This window comes from Zingiber officinale, chromosome 10B (genome assembly GCF_018446385.1).
Source record: "Zingiber officinale cultivar Zhangliang chromosome 10B, Zo_v1.1, whole genome shotgun sequence".
NCBI classification, from domain to species: domain Eukaryota; kingdom Viridiplantae; phylum Streptophyta; class Magnoliopsida; order Zingiberales; family Zingiberaceae; genus Zingiber; species Zingiber officinale.
In genome coordinates, this window is record NC_056005.1 from 130,856 (window position 1) to 149,373 (window position 18,518).

Consider the following 18,518-nt stretch of genomic DNA (forward strand, 5'->3'; position numbering starts at 1 on the left):
ATTGCAACTCGCGCCCGAGCGTCGGCCCACATCTCGGCTAGGGGCCCTTTCAAAGTAATGGTGTGCTCGGGCATGGTTGGTCGATCGACTTCTGGTAGCAACTCTTCAGTAGGGAGATGTAGAGTGACCCGTATGGTGCGGCCGTGACCAGGGATCGCTCGACCAGGATCAGAAGCCGGCGCGGAAAACCGCGAATGGATGGTCGAGCGTTGGACTGAATGGCGAGCAGGGGGGAGAGTGTTGACCGGAGTGGCCTCAACCGGAGCAGTCAGCTCATCCCAGTCAGAAGGAGTCCGGTCGGACGAAAGGGTTTCTGCCATAGGCGCTTTGCCTCTAGCAGTCTCGACGGCCCGGTCGGAGGGTTGGACCGTTGAGGTAGCCGAGCGCAGCGGAGTCTCCACCCGGCGCCTCTTTTGCAGGGGCTGTTCCTCCTCCCGAGCGGACCCTTCCTCGGGGGCCGTTGGTTCCCCGGAGGGGATAGTTCCGCTGGCTACCTGCTGTTGAGAGGCCTGAGCGGCCGATTCAGCCTGGGTGCCACTCTCTCCTTCGTGAGAACCGACCGGCTGAATACCCAACGCTTCCATTTCCTTAGCCGCAGCGGCCTCCAACGCCGCTGCCTTTCTCTTCAGAACGCCGACCATCACCGAGTCCATGACGGTATTAGCTGCATGGAAAGGAGAAGAAATCAGTTAGCAATTAAAGCAAATGCCCAAGCAAAATTCTTACTGAAGCCGGTCGGAAGTGGGGTCCGTATAGGACTCAGCCCGAAAATGTACATCACTCTCTCGTGAAGAAGTTTGTTGATGTCAAGTCGCAAACCGGCTAGTACATTTGCGGCATGAAGATAATCCGGTCGGGTCTTGAATTTCTTCAACTCGGGAGGAGGAGGTAGACTGACCTGCCACTGGGTCGGGAAGTTCGGCTGATTGGGCATGCGGATGTAGAAATAATAGTCCTTCCAATGTTTATTGGAGGTGGGTAGTTTGTTGAAGAAGACCAAGCCGGGTCGAGCTTGGAACATAAAGGTGCCCGGCTCGGCTTGCTTAGGGTAGTAGAAATAAAAGAAGACCTCCGGTCGGAGGGGGATGTTGTGAATCTTAAACAAAACAACAACGCCACAGAGGAGACGGAAGGTATTGGGTACTAAGCTGCCGAGCGGCACACCAAAATAATTACAGACATCTGCTATGAAGGGATGTACAGGAAACCGTAGACCAGCGGTAAATTGGTCACGAAAAACACAGAAAGCGCCGCGCGGCGGTCTGTTTGGCCGAGAGGAGGGACTAGCGAGGCGAACTTCGAAATCCTCGGGGATTTCGAAATTGTCTGTCAAAATATCGAAATCCCGTTGTTCGAATCGGGACCGCATGGTAGTGTACCATGGGCCAAGGGATTGTTCTTCGGGATGAGAGGAACTGGCCATGGTCTGGACGGAAGAAATCAAAAAAGGAGTGGAAAGGCCAGAGGAAAACAACCGACGAAGAAAAGAAGTTTCAAAAATTGGAGCTAGGGAAAGAAATGCGAATGAGACACCGGAAAAGAGGGACGAAAGATATAAGACCTTACTGCGGGGAGGGGGATTAAGGAAAGGCGCCGGAGAGCGTCGGAGGGCAGAAACAAGATCGCCGGAGCTCCAAAGCGCAGAGGGCAGTAGCAGAAGTCGCGGAGGCGAGTGAGGGGGAGAAGGAAACGAAGAATTTATAGGGTGAAGGCCGGGCGGCCTCAACCGTCGGATCCAGGTCACGGGAATCAAAGCATGTCTAGCCGTCCATTTCGAATTGCTTCGATCACGTCAAAATATCATGCTACCGCCGCCGTACACCGATGACAGTGCTCCACGTGGCATTCAATCATTCGGAGCATTTAATGAAAGCGTGCTCAACCTTGATGTCGAAGATTGGCGCAGAATACGAGGAGATCCGGTGAAGACCATTGTTGTTCGCTTAGGCTACCTCTACGGTTGGCCAAGCGGATGATACAAGCACGGAGGAACCGCTCGGCTGGATTCTTAGTCCAGTCAGTCGGGCTATTCGCCTCCTTCGACTAGACTTGAAGGGGAGGCAAGTGATTCGGTAGTAAGAAAGGGGGCCCCGCCATGGGAAGTCAACGCCACGTGGAAGCCATGGTGGTAGTCGTCCGCCCGGAGAGGGATGGGTCCGATCGGCTTGCCGACCGGACGATATACGGCTGATGGTTAAAGGCGCCCTGTCGAAAGCAGGGTTCCGGCGCTCATGGGAAAAGGTCGTGGGCCGAACGGATCCCACGCTCGGCCAAAGCCATAAGGTAACACTGCTAATAGTCCCCATAAAGCATGTGATGGAGAATCTCCCCAAGTAAACCACCGCATATGTCCGACCGGATGTTGAGGGAGCTGTCCGGCCGGACGCTAGATCTGTAGTAAAGGGGAAAAGGTCAAGGGAGGTCTTTTTCTGACAGCAGGTATGTTTCACTTGTAGGCCATGCCCCAAATCTTGTGACAGGGGATTCTACTGTCCCATCGAAGACATGCTTTGACTGTAGCGGTATGGTGTCAGGTAAGCTCTCTGACAAGTACATACCGAGGTATGGGTTGCTGACACGTCTGCACCTCGGTGAACGTGCATTAGTTCTCTCCTCGCTCTATATATAGAGCCTCTTACTTCGCCGCAGGTACACGCGAAAAATCATCTCTGGAGCCACCTTTTGCATTATTTGCTGGCCTGACTTGAGCGTCGGAGGGTCGACACCGGGAACCCTTCCCGGCCCGACTTCTGTGCAGGTTCGCCGGAGATTCGTGCGACCAGACGGAGGCCTACGTCCTCGACTAGGAGCGTGCCACGGGCCCAGCGTCCTTTGGTTTGGTGATTCGGACAGGATCATTAAGATAGGGTAAAAAAATAGACATAATATAAACTTAACTAAATTTGTAATTAAGTGAAAAAATAAAACAAGTTAAATTTGGTCTGCCTCCCCCTATACTTATATTTTTCCTTCTCCCCCTGTAATCACATAAAAAATGGGGTTCTAAGAAAAAATCTAAGGGTAAAAACATAGAAAATTTTGAAATCCTTAAAAAATTTTGCAATAATAAATAGTCTCTGTAAAAAAAAATTAAGTAAAATTTTAAGAAAATTTGTCTAAGTGAAATTATAAGTAAAAAAATTCTAACTTAGACAACTTTTTTTTTTAAAAAAAAACTTAAGCAGAAATTTTCAATTTCAGAACAACTTTTAACTTAGGCAAAAAATATTTTCTGAAAATTTTTCTAAGTATAAAAGAGAATTTTCTAAAGAAAAAATATTTTGAAAAATATGTTTGAAAAACTTTAAAAGCATTAATTAATTCTAATTTTAATGCTTTGACAGAAAGTTAATTAAACATTTATTTCAATATTTTGGCTTCCAGGTCATGGCGAGGCACTAGGCCTTCTTGGTTATTGGAGCAACAACCACTTCCTTAGACAAAGCCTTATAAAGAAATTCAATGCCTAATTTTCTCACCGAAAGCGCTAATTTCGTTTAAAATTTAGAGTAAGCAAGATTTAGGAACCCAATATAGGTTCCAGCCTATTGGATTAATTAAATATTTCTTTGGTACATATTTTCTTGAAATATTCCTAATTTGTCCCTGGTGATATCTATAATACCAATTTAAATTTTAAAATTTTCTAAAATTAGATGAGCATGCATGATTTTTCAAATTATCTACTTGAATTTTCAGATCTTTATTTTCTGATTTCAATTTCTCAGTTTCTAATTTTAATTTGTCTAATTCTTCTAAGGGACAAGATTTAGCCAAAATTATTTTTAAATTTTTAATCTCCTTTTCTATTTTGCAACAGTCTTTTGTTAATAGTTTAACAAACTTAAAGAGTTTATTGGGAGGAAGTGATCGTACCTCACTTACCTTGTCGATCTCGTTGTCCGTTTCTCCCCTTGAACTGCTGCTTTCTTCCGACGTGACTCTCCCTTCATCGATGCTCTCGATGCTCATTTCGGAAGAACTTGACTCGCAGTCGTCGTCTTGATGACTTGCCATTAGAGCAAGTCCGGAGAATGCCTCGACTTCCGACTCCGATGACTTGCCAAAGAGATAAAACAGAATTATCAAAATTAACCGAATCAAATTACCAAATCAAATCATATTAGTATTTGAATTGTTCTAATAATTCTGTTATAATTATTAGAATAATTCTCAGAATTATTCTTAGAATAATTCTGTTATTTATTAATTGGTCAATTGACCAAGTATGTTTGAACATTATATATTGTATTGTCCTTAGGGCAAATATCAATGAACAACAAGATCTATTATTGCTCCCACCTCTTCCTATTATTCTTCTATCATGGTATCAGAGCCTTAGAGCCTTTGCTCTTCTTCCTCTTCGTAGCGCCACCACCTCATATTATTATTCCTTTTTTTCTTTTTTCCCTCAAGGCAACAATTTCTCTCACGGTAAGGAGAGAAATTTTCTTCTGCTCTTATCTCCTATCTCTTATCTTGTAATTAATCCTTCTTTTTCTTTTTCATTTTCTTCTGCTCTCGTTGAGGATTTCTCTTCTTCTTTCATTTTCTTCAATTCCACTGTCTTCTATCAGCAAGGAGGAATAATCAAATCAGATACAGGAAGGTATTATTTATAGACGGCAGCAACTTCTTCTTTCCTTCAGTGCCACCGCTGCTCGCCGAGGGAACACGGTGCCGCTGCAACTTCCGTCTCTTCTTCACCACAGATAAGTTTGCATTACACAGCTCATTCCTTTTATAATGTCAGAACCTTCTTCTCCATCTTCCACCACAGAAACAAATTTTGCGACACAATTCTCTTCCTTACCCCTAAATGCCATGTCTTATTTACCCATCAATAATGATATGCTTTGGAAGATGCAATTTATTTCACTACTTCATGTTCATGATTTACTTGGAATCATTGATGGCACTTCTCTTAAACCGCAAGAAGATGATTCAGGCTATACTATATGGAATAAGAAGGATCAACTAATTATGACATGGTTGATTTCAACAATTAGTGAGCCTATACTTCCTGCGATTGTAGGGCTTGTCAGCTCTCGTCAAATATGGGAAACTCTTGCTCGAACCTTTGCTTCACAATCTCAAGCACGTGTTCTTCAACTTCGCATGCAATTACAATCAGTTCACCGAGGAGACAAATCCATCAATGAATATATGCAATCAATCAGAACCATTGTCAATAATTTAGCTGCGATTGGCAATCCAATTTCAGATCCAGATCTATTAATACATGTTCTTGCAGGATTGGGGCCTCAATATGATAGCTTTATTCATAGCATAACTACTCGCATCGATCAAGTGTCACTTGATACCCTTCATGGCTTGCTCTCTTCACATGAGATACTTCTACAATTACAATCTCAAAGGGTTTCAGATTCTATTGCTCTTACGGCATGCAAGACTGATAGTACTATCCACCAAGGAAATCAAGGAGGTCGAGGACGAGGACAAGGACGAGGACAAGGTTGAGGACGAGGTCAAGGACAAGGACGAGGTCAAGGCCGAGGACGAGGACAAGGACGTTGTCAGATTTGTTTCAAGATTGGTCACTTTGCTCATCAATGTTATAAGAGATATGATCCAAATTTTACTGGAGGTTTTGCATCCACATCTCAAGCATCAACCTCAACTTCATCATATCACCCAGGGGCATTTTCTCTTGCAAGCAATCCTTATGTACCTACGACAAATTCTTCAGTCTTAGGATGACATCCAGATTCTGGAGCAACTCATCACGTTATATCAGATTATGACATTCTTACAGAGGCCTCCTCCTATCATGGTCCTGATACTGTACAAGTAGGCAACGGTTTAGGTTTACAAATTGCTCACCTTGGAAACACATTTTTTCATTCATTTGGTCGACTCTTTTCCATGCGCAATACACTTCATGTTCCTTCCATCACTAAAAATTTACTTTCAGTCCGTCAATTTGCTCTTGATAATAATGTGTTTTTTGAATTTCACCCTCACTATTGTCTTGTGAAGGATCCCACAACCAAAACCACCTTGCTCAGAGGAGAAATTAGAGATGGTCTCTACTATCTTCAACCTACATCCGCCAAAGCTCTAGTTGGAGAACGCACAAATAAAACTTCCTGGCATGCACGACTTGGTCATCCATCTCTACGTCTTGTTCAAGGAATCATTAATCGGTTTGGCCTACCGACATCTTTATCATCCTCATCTCATTCTTTTGAAGCATGTTTGAAAGCAAAAAGTCATAAATTGCCCTTTGTTTCTTCTTCTCATGTGTCTAGTTTTCCTTTAGAACTTATTCACTCTGATGTTTAGGGCCCTGCTCCTATTTTGTCAAATCAAGGTTTCCTCTATTATGTGATTTTTATTGATGACTTTAGCAAGTTTACTTAGATATTTTTCATGAAACGGAAATCTGATCTTTTTGATATCTTTTGTCAATTCCAAAGACACGTAGAACGTTTCTTTGACCGAAAAATACTTTCTCTCCACTCTGATTGGGGTGGAGAATATCAAGCGCTTCATCGTTATCTGGGCTCTTTGGGCATTCTTCATCGAGTCTCATGTCCTCACACTCCCGAACAAAATGGCTCTGCAGAAAGGAAACATAGCCATATAATCGAAATTGCCTTAGCTCTTCTCAATCATGCATCAGTTCCACTCAAATTTTGGGATGACGCGGTTCAAACTGCTGTTTATCTTATTAATCGTCTACCTACTCCATTGCTTCACCATAAAAATCCTATGGAAAAACTCCATAATCAGTCTCCTGACTATACCTTCTTACGTATCTTCGGTTGTGCATGTTATCCATGGCTACGACCTTACTCCAAACATAAACTTGATCCTCGTTCTCAACAGTGTGTTTTCCTTGGTTATAGTAATTTGCACCATGGGTACCGTTGTCTACATATACCGACAGGACGCATATATATATCTCGGCATGTTATTTTTGATGAATCTTTGTTTCCTTTTACAGCCACAACAACAACTCCATCCTCAAGCAGTGGTACCTTCTTACCACCACCTAATATCCCGTCTGAATTACCACAGGTTGCTCGTCCAATTAAACACACTGGAAATGTGAGAAGAGATGTCATCCTGGGTTCTGCTCTAGAATTTTCTACAAACTCTCCTAGATCACCAGAATTGACTCGAGTGGCTACTCCATTAAGACTAGGGCATACTGATGAGAGGAATAATGCTGTGGAACCTATTCCGTGTCCAATCTCGGAAACCTCGCCAGCTATGGATAATATACTCTCTAGCTCTGGATCGTCAAATAATACAAGTCCATCATTAGAATCACCATGTCAAACTACTTCCTCTTCCTCGTCAACAAGTGATTCGAATGATGGTCGTCCTCGTCGCATGCTTCCCTTAAGTGACATATATGCACGATGCCCTCAAATAACAACTCGACATCCTCTTCCTCGAGCTTTATTGGTTTCTTCAAAGTCTATTGAACCGACTTGTTTTACACAGGCAAACAAGGATCCAAATTAGCGTAATGCAATGGCTATAGAATTTGATGCACTTCTTCGCAATGGAACATGGAACCTAGTTTCACGTACTCCCTCCATGAATGTGGTGGGCTCTAAATGGGTATTTCGTCTTAAGCATCGAGCTGATGGTTCTCTTGAACGACACAAAGCTCGACTCGTAGCCAAAGGATTTAGTCAACAACCAAGTATTGACTTCAATGACACTTTTAGCTCAGTCATCAAAATTACATCTGTCAGACTATTGTTATCAATTGTTGTTAGTTCTAATTGGCCCGTATGACAATTAGACATTTCAAATGTGTTTCTCCATGGTCATCTTGAGGAAACTGTTTTCATGGAGCAACCGCCTGGGTTCATTCATCCACAATTTCCATCTCATATTTGTCAACTCAAGAAATCCTTATACGGTCTTCGACAAGCTCCTCGTGCATGGTTTCATCGATTATCTAATTGGTTACAAACTCAAGGATTTTTTGGATCGAAGACCGACTCATCTTTATTTTACAAAAATCATGATGGATTTATGATATTTTTTCTTATTTATGTGGATGATATTCTGATAACCGGCAATGATCACAAGGGTATCACAACTTTATTAAGTCTTCTAATTCAAGAGTTTCCTACTCGAGATTTGGGTATTGCTCGTTTTTTTCTTGGTATTGAGCTTATTCCACATGAGGATGGCTATCTTCTCTCTCAGAGCAAATACATTGCTGGACTTCTTCAAAGAGCCAAAATGGATGGAGCACGTCTGGTCTCTACACCAATTGCTATAAACAACTCTCCAACTTCATCCTCTCCTGCTCTATCTGATCCACAAATTTATCGAAGTATTGTTGGGGCCTTACAATATGTCACTATCACACGCCCTGATATTACTTTTGCGGTAAATCGTGCTTGTCAATTCATGCATGCTCCAACTGAACAAAATTGGGATAATGTAAAAAGAATACTTCGCTATCTCAAAGGTACTATTCTACATGGTCTTCTTTTATATCACCAATCGTCTCGAGATTTACATGCATATAGTGATGCGGATTGGGCAAGTTCTCCTGAAGATAGACGCTCTACTAGTGGATATGCAATATTTCTTGGACGAAATCTTATCTCATGGAATTTGAAAAAGCAACCGAAGGTATCTCGTTCAAGCATTGAGGCAGAATATAAAGCTATAGCAAATACAACATCAGAAATTATTTGGCTTCAATCACTTCTCTCCGAACTTCATCTTGCATCAAATATTGCACTAAAAATTTGGTGCGACAATATTGGAGCAACATATCTCACAGCAAATTCAGTCTTTCATGCTCGTACAAAACATGTGGAAATTGATTTTCATTTTGTTCGTGAACATGTGGCAACTCAGCAGTTATCTGTCCCTTATATTTCTACTGAAGATCAAATCGCTGATATCTTTACCAAGCCACTATCCAGACAATACTTCAACAAGTTAGCAAGCAAACTCAACGTCAGAGATCTCCCGTTGAGTTTATCGGGGGGTAAAAGAGATAAAACAGAATTATCAAAATTAAGCGAATCAAATTACCAAATCAAATCATATTAATATTTGAATTGTTCTAATAATTCTGTTATAATTATTAGAATAATTCTCAGAATTATTCTTAGAATAATTCTGTTATTTATTAATTGGTCAATTGACCAAGTATGTTTGAACATTATATATTGTATTGTCCTTAGGGCAAATATCAATGAACAACAAGATCTATTATTGCTCCCACCTCTTCCTATTATTCTTCTATCAGTATCATCCCACTTCGCCTTTAGGGTCTTTCGCTTTCGGATATGCTTCTTACCCTTCTCCTTGTCCTTGTTCTTCAGCTTGGGGTAGTTGTCCCTGACGTGCCCTTCTTCGTCGCAGTGGTAGCAGCGGATCGTCCTTTTCTTTTTCCCTTGCTGATGGTTAGTAGATCTAGATTTACAAAGTTTCTTGAATCTTCTTACCATCATTACCATTTCCTCTTCATCGAGAGAAGATTCCGACTCAGGTTTGTCTCTCAAAGCTTTGTGGGCGACGTTGTTCTTGGGCTCCTTCGAATCTTTGAACCTGCACATCTTGATTCGTGCACTTCAAAAGTCGAGAAAAATTCTTCTAATGAATTTTTTTCTAAGTCTTTTGAAATGTAAAAGACATCTACTAGTGATGCCCATTTTGAATTTCTTGGAAATGAATTTAACGCGTACCTTAGCGAATCTCGGTTACTTACCTTTTCTCCAAGATTCGACAGTCCGGTGATGATCTCTTTGATTCAACTGTCTCGTCTTCCCCAAGTCGTAGGCTGGTGAGCTGATTGCGAAATAGATCTCTTCTGGCGAGCTTGGCTTCAGGCGTTCCTTCGTGCAGCTCGAGGAACTTCTCCCAAAGTTCCTTTGTCGAGTCGTAGTTCTCGATCATGTTGACTTCTTGAGGCGGAAGAACGCTCAGCAGATGTTATTCTGCTTTGTCGTTCGCCACGTATTCAACCTGCTCCTTTTTTGTCCATTGACATTTTCCCTTGCCCTCTATAGCTACAAAGCCAAGTTTCATTGTTAAAATTAATTCAAAATCTGTTGTGAAAAATACATGCATCAGTTTTTTCCAGGTAGTGAAATCCCCTTCGTATTTCGGCGGGTGGATGCTTGGTCCGGCCATTATGTTTGCTTCGATTGACGGTTAGTCCTCCTGAAGCGGCTTGGCTCTGATACCACTTGTAGGACCATTGCGGTCGGCTAGAAGGAGGGTTGAATAGCCCTGTAAAACAAAAATAAAAACAAAAACACCCTTCTCGAACTTTCAACAAAACATTTACATAAAATAAATTGAATAGAAACTAAAGAAAGAGGCACAAGATGTTTTTACTTAGTTACAACCAAGGAGGTTGTTAATCCAAGGAATGTCACACTAGTATCTCCTTCGGGCGGAGAAGCCTCTTACCGCAGTGAAAGCGCAAAACAAAGAAGCTAATCTAAAACTGAAGCGTACAAGCGTTGGAAATGAATTGCTCTGAGTTGTTGTAAAGCTTCTGGACCAGTGCTATATTTATAGTCTTGGTTGAGGCGCCCTGAGGGTTCTGGGCGCCCTGGGGGGAATAAATTATATCCCCCAACGTTCAGATCGAGTCAAAGCTCGATCCTGGGAAAAAGTCAACTCCGAGCGCCCTGGTACGTTCCGGGCGCCCCTTACCCAAAAGTCAACTCTAGTTGACTTTTTCGGTCCGGGTCCTCTGTTCCGGCTCTGGTCGCGTCGGTCCGAGTCTTCAACTCTGGATCTGCTCACTTGGGTGATCTCGACTATCCGGAAAAGGGCTCACCCGAACCCAACTCCCGGTCTTCTCGAGTGGGCTTCCGCTCCAGCTTCTCGTCCCTCGGAATCGCCGCGTGTTTCCTTCTCGTCCGCCGGCGTACTCAACCGCAGTCTTCGTCCTTCGGACGCACCGCATGTCGTCTTTCTCGCTAGCTGCGTCTCTTGCTCCTCGAGCAATTTTCCGCTCCTGTTTTCGTCCCTCGGAACCACCGCACGCTTCCTTCTCATCCGCCGGTGTACTCTTCCGCAGCGCCTCATCCCTCGGACACACCGCGTGCTGTCCTTCTCGCTAGTTGCGTCTTCCACTCGACTACCTATGCCACTAAGTTCCTGCACACTTAGACACAAGGTTAGAAACACACAGGACCTAACTTAACTTGTTGATCACACCAAAATAACCTTGGGGTTCCAACATTTTTGATGTGATCAACCAAGTTAGGTTGGGTCTTATTTTATTTTAATCTCTGTGTCTAAGTATGCAGGACCTTAGGAACGCAAGAAGTCGAGCGGAAGACATAGCTGGCGAGAATAACAGCGCGAGAAGGGAGCCGACGGGCTCGGTGCGTTCGAGGGATGAAAGAGCTGCGGAAGAGTACACCGGTGGACGAGAAGAATGTACGCGACCTTCGAGGGACAAGAAGCCGGAGTGGAAGGCTGCTCGAGGAGAAGGCTGGAAATTGGGTTCGGGTGAGCCCTATTTTGGTTGGCTGCAATCACCCAAGCGATCGAAGCTTCAAAAGGTTGAAAGAAGCTGGAAGACCTTGCTGAAGGTGCCCTCAACAAGTGTTGAGGCTGCCTCCAGGGCGCCTCCGCCTGCGTTAGGTGGAGGCGCCCTCTATGACGTGTAGTGTGCCCTTCATACCATCCGAGGCACCCTCAATGCCATTGAGGGCACCCTTGACCTAGCTAAAGTGGTCGTTCGTAGTGGATAGAACTCTATCCGCTGCACTCTCGCTAGGGGCGCCCTTCAACCCCTTAGGAGGCGTCCACACACTACAACAAAATCGCTCATAGACATCGGTTTTCCACCGGTGTCTATTTGATTTTCGACCGATGTCTATGAAGCCGATGTTAAAAGTCTGCCATTTTAGACATCGGGTTAAAACCGGTGTAGTATCACTTAACGACACCAGTCTTCGAATCGGTTATTAACCGGTGTAGTATCACTTAACGACACCGTTTCATCAACGGTGTAAAACCGATGTAATATTGTATGTTAATAACACCAATTTTGGCAGCGGTAAATGACCGATGTAATATTACTTTATAACACCGGTTTTACATCGGTGGAAAACCGATGTAATATGTATATTTTTTACAGATTTGATTTTAAAACCGACAATAACAAAAAAAAAAACACAAATATTCACAAATTGTACAAATATTCTTCATTCAATAATATCCATAAAATACACAAATATTCACAAATTATATAAATAATCTTCTTACAACAATATCCATAAAATACCCAAACATTCTTTTTACATCAAAAGCTAGCTAATAGATATCAAAATCAAAGTATAACATTCTGTTAACATATCAAGGTACAACTGTCTCAAATGTAATCTAGCATGCATTCAGCCCACTCGAACCGCACTTCATCTATTTCAACTCTGGAGTACTTGAGATTTGTAAACTGTAAAAACACATAAATCCACCATATGTCAAATAACTAAAAAAAATGTGTGCATGTATCAAATAAAATAGAATACTGAGTTTTTAAAGGATGCTGTGGAAGATAACGAATATAACAGTGAAGGAAGCATAGAAGAACAATAAGGAGCAAAAGCTATAAAATTCACCATCACCACGCAATCAATGAAGCAGGCAAACACAAGGTGGGTTGATATGCAGTGAATCAAAAGGCAACTGTGCCCTTTTTTTGCGGCTTTCATCTTTCCCAGATAATTCCTTCAGTGATTTTTGCTGCTAACTTGGTTTCTGTTTTTTCACATCTTTGTATTAGCGGAATGGATTAAGATTATAAAACCCTCTTACATTTCTTTTGCAGTTGGTTGATTTTGAGAGCTGGAAAATTATTTTCTCAGAATCTAAGAAAAGTGTTGGTTACTTCAGCAGAGTCTCTCTTCCAGAATATAATGTTCCTCGAGAGCAACAAGAAATGGAAATTCAAGCTAACATCTTTGCTTTTGGAGTAGTTTTACTGGAAATAATCAGTGGAAGACCTCCATATTGCAAGGAAAGAGGGTGTTTGATAAATTGGGTAAGATGCATATTTGAAAATATTTGATACTCAAAAACAACATCAGCTTCTTGTAACAGATACTTAGGGCATAAACCCAAATTTGTTCTTATTTCCTACAAACTTCCGATAATCATTTGTTCCATGTAGTTTAGAAGCTTAATTCTCAACAAGCCCTCTAATCAGTTCATACAATAGTCAGGGTAAGTTAAAGGTTGTATTACCTCTATTTAGCTACCTTATCACATCCCAACTGAGGAAACCATAGCCTCGCTGCAAATCACAAGTTTCTTTCAACATTATCTTCCCTTTGGAGATTCATTAGTTGGAAAAGACATAGCATTGTTTGCCCTTTGGGTTCGCTAGTCTCAAGATATATCCTTCTTGATCCAACAGTTTGTGATTCATATTAGTAGATTCATGCTATATATCCACGGCTCATTGTTCTTCTATGTTATACAGGCCACAAAGTATCTTCAAAACCCAGAAGAGATAAGTAAACTAGTAGACCCTGAACTGAAAAACACAAGGTCAGAAGACCTCGCGGGTTACAGTTAGCCATGAGCATGAAGATGGGGGTCTAAAAGTGTATATCTGGTTAAGTAGTTTCTATTACTAGCTTTTACTGTAACAGATCAACTGAAAAGTGTATATCTGGTTAATTTACAAGTAATGAAGTATTCACAATCAGGAAACTATTTAATGGTCTTCTTTCTTATCAAGAGCAGGGAATTTTCTTGATGCAAACTAGCCAATTACTGTAATCATAGGGCACAAGGTCACAAAACTCAGAAAAATCGATTATGATAGGACGTTGAGATCCTAAGCAGCAATTTTACTTCAGAAAAACCTTGGAAACGATCCCAAATTCAAGAACATAAAGATCCTAACATATCACACTTACATCTGTCAACTCTGCCTTACAGCACAGCAGACAACAAGAGTGGTGCATGGTCGGCAATTGCACTAGTGAAGGTTCTCCTCTCTTTTTCTCTCAAATTTGATTGGCTGACTATTTATCCTAAAAGCTAAGTTGTTAGGAAAGAGAGAAAGAGACTAATATATACATTGATATCCTTAATAATCAACATCTCTTTCTCCAATTCTAATTCCCTCTTTTCGGCCACTCTAGTTACTTTTGAGGGCATTTTTACTAGACTTTGGTTGGCTATTACTGATCTTATTCTTAAGCCAAACCAGCTGATTAGATTAACAAATATTCATTTATGAATCTCTAGTAGCACAATCGAAATCTGATTAAAGACAACCTTAACAGATTGTCCACACTCCAGATTCTACGAACCACCAGATTGTCAATTGAAGCAAAAAAAGAAACATGATAGCATCTAATAAAGTAGGGTCATACTTGATGGTAGATGTACAAAAAAAAATTGGTTCTCAAAATTCAGAAAATACACTTAAACAATAAAAAAAAAACTTAGTTTAGAGTCACAAAATGAACCTTTTGCTATGAAACAGGAGCCCAACATTTAAACAATCAAAATAAGGATTAGTATTGATTACCCATTTATCTTAATAGGTTAGGTTAAATTCGAGTATCAATCCTTTAATCCTAAGGTTACCATTTAAGATAGCTTATCCAGCCACTCTACTCACTGCATCTCCTAATATTTAATTCCTTTCTTCTTAGGCAATCATTTAGTCTCCAACTAGTATATGGTTTGTAACAAAAGCATAGCATTCGGTTTGTATAAAAAAAATCATTATAACAAAAGCATAGCATCCGGTTTGTATCAAAAAATCATAGCAAGCACCAGGGGAACTAAATCAAAATTATCAAAATCACCAGGGGTAAATATTGTATTATTACCATTGCTTGAAGTGAATCCTTATGGTCAACTCCAAAATTTTCAATTATATCTTTCATATATCGCATGATATAGAAACCACATTGCTCCACATCCGGTTGTTGAGGAGCCTATGTTAGAAAAGAAATATTGGAATAACTCCTTCAAGGATAGTGAAACAGTTGCTAATCAAAAGGACATACCTTGACAGCTACCCATGTTGGTTGTTTTTTCCCTTTCCTTCCAGCCTCCGCATTATACATTTTCAAGGCCCTACATGCATATAACACGTGGGAATTGTATTGCCACATCAAAATACTTACATGTTTCAACAAAGGTAAGAAAAGAAGCCAAAAAACTTACATGTTGACAACATATTTCCAATCTTGATCACGAATGCGGTGACTAAGAGGATCCAACAAAAAAATAATCTCCTTCTCAACATTGATGATAGTCAAAATCCAGTGAAAACTACACAAAGAAATATAATTAGTGTATATATGCATCTTGCAAGTTCTCAAAATATGCAAGTGAGAGTGATATATAACATTTACTCACCCAACGTTGTATGGCACAACAACCAATTGACCATATGAGGTACCAATTAGCCTACTGCTTAAGTAACAAGCCCTTTTATTCAACTGTTCTTAGATGAAATCTCTATTCTGATTTCTTGATGGTACATATTCCACAGGCACTGGATCCACCAATCTGAAATCTTGCAGCAACATCTTTTCCTGCATCTTTCTATATAGATGCCTACAATTGGAAAATATCCCAAAAAAATGATGAAATCTAAATTAATGAAACACATAAATAAAGTCCAATTCAATTGAAAGTTTACCACATATACACAACTATGCAAGTGTCTGTGATTGGCTTCAATTCACAAAAGGGAAATATGTCATCGCAATTAAAAAAGCATGTAATAAATATGAAATCTAGCTTCATATGGAGACGATCAATCCTAAGGCCTCCCGTTCAACTAAAATCAAATTCATCGTACCGCATCAGCACATATTTTAGCACCTAGTCCAAACCCATCCACTTCATTGTGCGCATACAGAAGTTTTCGTAACATGTCACTTCGTAAAAAAGAAGGCAGATCTCTTTGAAGCATATCATCAAACAGTTCATTCGCACAAAACTACAAAGCGATCCTTGAACGAACAGGACAAATTGAGGAAGTCATGGAACTCGAGGAGTTCCCTTCCAAACAACAACCTAACAGGAACCCATTTATTCACTCATGAAAATTGCACTAGTCTCCCTCGTAAGCACCCAAGAACGAATTGAGATGGAACAGGGAAGAGCAGTACCTGGCAGAACAAGAGGTAGAAAAATATGCTTCTCAGCGACTACGTCTGTTGCCAAGCGCTGGAAGAGATCAGACAAAGTCAACTGACGACTTGTCTTCTTCGCCGGCACTCGAAGAGATCCACCGGACGAAGCACCGGAGCGATGATGGTTGGGAAGAGAGCGGATTTTTCCGGATGAGAATGGACGGAAGAATCGCGATGGCGGATTGGTGGGTGGTGGAGGAGTTCACGGGAGGCCGAGGGGGAGGGATCGAGGTCAGAGAGGGCGGCGCGTGGCCGTGGAAGTTCGCCCTGTGAAGGCGGCACTTGAAGGAACCGACGTGCGTAGTCGGAGCACACACGCACTTCACGGCGCCGCAAGCAGAGGAGGAGTTGGTCGACAAAGTCCGCCTTGCGCCCCGCAGCAACGACCCTTGTTGATGGTGGCTGTGGCGGCGGCGGTGGTGGTGGTGCTCCTCCTCCTTCAAATCGTCACCATTGGCCATCTCTCTTTTTGATTCTTTCAAATCGTCACCATTGGCGATGAAATTGGACGCCATCTCTCTTTTAGATCCTGAAGTCGAAAATTACACACAAACAACAAACAATAACAGTAGTTGGAAAAACTACTGGAATGCAAAGAAGGCTTCCTCTTCTCAACCAAAGGGAGGAGTTGGAGAAGATGCGGTGTGGTTGGAAGGAGAAGCAAGGGCGTCGTGTCTTGATCCTGATCGGGAGAGGAAAAGACGTCGATCTAGGAAGGGGGAAGAGGGAGATGAGGTTGAGAGAGATGGTAGGAGGTTTAGGTTTAGGCTGAGAGAGATGGTCGGATGGTCGGAGGTTTAGGTTATCGCGAGAGAGATGTCGCGCGGAGGAAGGGCGGGATAAAGATTTAGGTTTGGAGGGAATTCACAGTGTGCAGATTTTGGCTTGTGGGGAAAAATTAAAATATTTTATTTGGGTTCATTAACATCGGATTTTAAAAACCGATGTTAAAATCGGTGTCTATTAACCAAAAAAAGGGCGCTCATAGACATCGCCTAAAAAACCGATGTCTATGAGCTAAAATCTGCGCTCATAGACACCGGTTTTTAGAAAAATCGGTGTAAAATACTCAAAGACATCGGTTTTAGCCTAAAACCGTTGTTGTTCCACTGATGTCTATGAGCGATTTTGTTGTAGTGACAGCCTGCGGATAGAGTTTTCAGGAGCTATAAAAAGGCCCTTGGAGCTAGGAAATAAAGAATCAACTCTTGTACTAACTTCCTAGCAAGTCTTAGAGCATTCAGTGTGTAAAAAACTTATCCGCCTTCAAAGAAGGAGATTCTTAGTGAGATGTTCAACCACCTTGGATTAACAACCACCCAGGTTGTAACCAAGTCAATTGCTGAGTCTTCTTTAGTTCTGTTATTTTATTGTTGTTGCATTCCTAGAGTTGAAAGAACGAGAAGGGTATTTTTTTTTGTGTTTCAGGCAATTCACCCCTCCCCTCTTGTCGGCCCGCTGCGCTAACAAGAACTTTGATACAAGCAATTACGATCCTTCTGCTACTCCAATCACGTGCAAGCTGCTCTGCTACGATGCTATGACACCGACTCCAAACTTTGACTTTCATTTACTATGAGTTGGTATATTTTAATTTAAGTTGCAGTTATTTATTTCTATTGAATTATTTCTTTTTATTCAATAGAGGAAGTGTAGAAATGTTACACTTCCTTCAATCATTTGTACTTGATTATTTTTTCCAACTATTTTCGAAGATATTTGTAGTGGATTACTCATCGATATAGTCTGAGAGATCGTGGATCTTAGAGTAAAAGTCACCGAAGGCTCCGAACTAAGTAACTACTTGTATTCGAGTTCCTTTTTATTTTCTACTCTATTTTTAATTCCGTTGCGCACTTATATTTCTTAAAATCGAAAAAGAGAAATTTTAAAATGCACGTGATTCACCTTCCTCCCCCTCTCACGTATTATGGTCCTATAAGGTCGAGGAGCAAGAAGACCTACTTGGGGTCGAGGATCATACGTTAAACGGATAGGCATTTCGCTTGAGAGGGGCCCTATGGTCCTTCATTTGAGGGGACTTACTAGGTTATAAGATTGCAAACAATAAAGTCCCCACATTAAAAATATATGAAAAAGACCATGAGCTTATAAGGGAAAGATATCTCTATTGGTATAAGGTCTTTTGGGTAAAGTAAAAAAAAAATCATTATGCCTTAGATCCAAAGTGGACAATATCATATCATTATAGAAATATCTAAATTTCTTCGATCCTAACAATCAAAGCTCTATTCGTTTCACTCGAAAGTTTATAGATACATAATTAACATCAGTTAATGCATTTGTTATTTACTTGAGCAAGTAGTAAAAATATATTTATATAGTAAAATATTAGTTATTCCACTT